The following is a 3,629-nucleotide window of genomic DNA, read 5'->3' on the forward strand; positions in this document are numbered from 1 at the left end:
AATCCACAGGGGAAAACGCATATACTCATTATAGACAACAAGGTAAAATACAAAACTTTAGATAAGTACTAATTCTGTACAAAAAGATAGGTTTACTAATCTCCAGAAAGTGATGGGATCAATCACAGCATAGGGAAATAATTTAACATCTTTCCGAAGCACAGAGCTCAAGCTTCGTCGGGGCTTCCTATTCCTTGAGAAATACTTCAATGCCAACCCCAGAACAGTCACTTCTGCTTTCTACCCATTCAGCGATAGTTTTTGTGAATTTCTGGCCAGATGTCACACATAGAATCCAAGAGGTTTTCCAAGACGTCATCCCTGTTTGGTGGGACGTAGGTCTGGAGGATAGTCATCTTATTCTCAGTCTCCTTCTCCACCTCACTGCTAAAGCTCCCAGGGGATCCCCCTCCTGCACGTTCCTTGGCCTTGGACTCTTTCTCCCTCTGCAGGAAGTATTGTTCCATTGCAGCATGGGCTTCTTTCGTTACACCTTTTTGCTGCTTCTTGGCCTGCAGCAGATGCTGAATCCCCTGCATCTGACATGACAAAGCTTCTGGGATCCAAGTTCTGCACCACAGGAGCCTTTTGGGTCAGCTGAACCGCTGCCTGCAATCCTGATAAATTTTTAAGTCAGTTTCTATGTGTATGTGTGTGTATATAGCATATATATTCATATATGGGAGATATATTTATGATGGCTAATCTTCAGCCAACTTTACACACCTGCGATAATGAAACTTAAATTGAAGAACTGCTTCTAGTAAGTTGGCCTGTGATTCATTTTCTTTTTTAAAATAATATTTTTATTGATGCTTTGAGAATTTCATACAATGTATTTTGATCATACTCAGACCCCATTTGCCATTTCCTTTCTGATACACCCACATACCCACACCCACACCCACCCCCCCAGCCCCTCACACCTCTACCTTCTCCCTCATATTGTGTCCTCTGTTGTTTTTTAAGGCCTACCAAGTCTAATGTGTGCTCCCCAAATGCTCTTGGAGGTAGTTCCATACCCTGGAGCCTGGTAACCTACCCAGTATTACACGCCTTTAATCCCAGCACTCTGGTTGCAGAGGCAGATGGATCTCTGTGAGTTCGAGGACGGCCTGGTCTCCATTAGGGAATCCAGGGCAGCTGTGGCTACAGGGAAATCTTGTCTCAAAAACAACAAAAAAAACTTTATTATTTTATTTTAGGTTTATGAGTGTATTGTCTACATGTGTGTTAGCTCACTAATATTGTCCAATGCCCACGGAGACCTGAGGAGGGCATCAGATTCCCCTGGAACTGGAGTTGTGCATGTTTTTAGCCACCGTGTGGGTGCTGAGAATCGAACCTGGGTCTTCTGAGCCAATTCCATTTGTATCACACATTTAAAGAAAACTGACTCTCCCTCTTCTTGTAACTATAAATTACCAGTAGTCCCTCAAGTAGTGCTGGGATGCACACCTCCTCCTTCCATGCTGGATTTTTTTGTCTCACATGTGCTTGTACAGGTCTTGGGCATGCTGTTACCAGCCTTATGAGTTCATATCTGCAACTGCTCTGTTGTGTTCGGAAAAGAGTTTTCATTTTTATTCATCTTACATCTCTAGTTCTTAAAAATCTTTTGCCCCCTCTTACACTATGATCGCCAGAGCCTTAGGAAGAGAGGATTTATATAGGTGTCCCACTTGTGGTTGAGCACTTCACGGTCTCTTATTCTCTGCAAACTGAACAACTGAAAATTCCTCTGTTAATTGATAACTGTTGCAAGAAGTTTCTCTGATAAGACTTGAAGATAAACTAATCTGTGCATATAACAAGGAGTCATTATGAGTTGGTTTAATACTACAGGTTTTTAGCAGAGTAATTCTATGCTCTCCCTTGTGACTTGAGACCTATCTAACCACAGGGTCAGTGCCAGGTATGAATGCCATCTTGTTATATTGGTCTTAAGTCCAATCAGAAATTAATTGGTTATTCCCACAACATCCGTGCCACTTGTGCACCAGTGGACATACTTTGCCAGTCCAGTCAGGGTTCACAGCTGGGTAAGGCTGATGATTTCTTTTCGCTTTCAGTAGCATGCATAGCACCTTCCAGTGTGATGAAAGGTAGGAAATTGAGATGAAACTTCGAGGTCAGTACCAGTTTGATGTCTCCTTCATTTGCTCCATGACACATGTATGTAGTATCTTCAGCAATAGGGTTTTATCATAAAGTTTTGGAGGTCAACCAAGAGCAGTGGCAATACTGAGTATTGTTTGATAGTCTATTGGATCTGCCTGGTCAACAAGTCCAAAACAAGAAACCTATTCCTGACACTGGTATTTTTACTTTTTAGCCTGTGGTGTCTGGTAGGGGTGATTTACACCCATTATTGAGTGCTTCTATTTAAATTATTTTTGCATATGTGTACATATATATTTTAAGAAGCTTCTACATTGCAGGTTTCCACATGACTTTTTCAATAGGCCTTTAGTGTTAGTTATCCCTGTCCATACACCGCACTCTACATTTCCTTCCCATTCCCCACGCCCATTTATCCCTTCCTATTCCATTATTACTCTCTCCCCCTTTATATCACTACATTCTGTCTCCCCTTCCTGGAAGCCCTTCCCCCATTGACCTAACTAGTTTCCTGAATTGTATGTATAAAGATTCATACTGTTATCCACATAACATTGTTAATTGATGTAGGAGGGTCCTGCCCACTGTAGGTGGTACCATCCCTAGACAGGTGGGTCTGGGATGTATTTGAAATGTAACTTGAGCTTGGAAGCAGGCCAGTAATCAACATTCTTCAATAGATTCTGCTTCAAGCTCCTGCTCTGCCAGAATGCTTTCACTCCTTGAGTTCCAACCCTGAATTCCCACGAGGATGAACTATAACTGTAAGATGCAGTAAACCCTTTCCTCCCTAGATTGCTTTTGGTCAGTGTTTTATCACAGCAACAAAAATAAAGACAGCACAATTTCCCATAGCCCCTGTAAGATATGCTAGGTTCCCTCATTTAGTGTAATTATTCCCAGTTCCATCCACTACCAGAAAATTTAATAACTTAATTTTTCTTTACAGCTGAATAAAATTACACTGTATATGTACACCTTACTTTCATTATTTGATCATTGGCTGATGGGCATCTACGTTGTTTTCTACTGTTGTGAACAGAGCAGTAATGAACACGGATTTGAACAAGTACCTCTGTCATTCAATATAAAGTTCTTTGGGAATATGCCCATGCATAGTATGAGCGGGTCATAAAGTAGTTATATTTCTATTTTTTGAAGAAACTCCACAATGACTTTCATAGTGGCTGTACCAGTGGCATTCACATCAACAGTAAATAAGTGTTCCTATTTCTTCACATGGTGACCAATATTTGTTTTTATTTGTTTTCTTGACTTTAGCAATTCTGAGTAAACTAAGAGAAATAGCAAAGTAATTTGAATTCCTATGAAGGCTAAGGATGGCGTATACTAAACGTGCACATACAATGCAGTATTACTCAGATGTAAAGAAAAGTTAAATCATGAAATTTTCAGGCAAATGGATGAAACTGGAAAATATTATACCGAATGAGGCAACTCAGTCCCAGAAAACCAAATATCCTACTGTTTCACAACTAAATTATATA

General features: G+C 40.5%; 1 pseudogene; it reads right to left on the minus strand.

Annotated features, from left to right (window-relative positions):
• Positions 1-248: 248 nt before the first annotated feature.
• LOC103730165 lies at positions 249-539 on the minus strand (annotated as a pseudogene).
• Between the last annotated feature and the right edge of the window lie 3,090 nt (positions 540-3,629).

Source organism: Nannospalax galili, unplaced genomic scaffold (assembly GCF_000622305.1).
Source record: "Nannospalax galili isolate Female #2095 unplaced genomic scaffold, S.galili_v1.0 scaffold1733, whole genome shotgun sequence".
Classification (NCBI taxonomy): Eukaryota; Metazoa; Chordata; class Mammalia; order Rodentia; family Spalacidae; genus Nannospalax; species Nannospalax galili.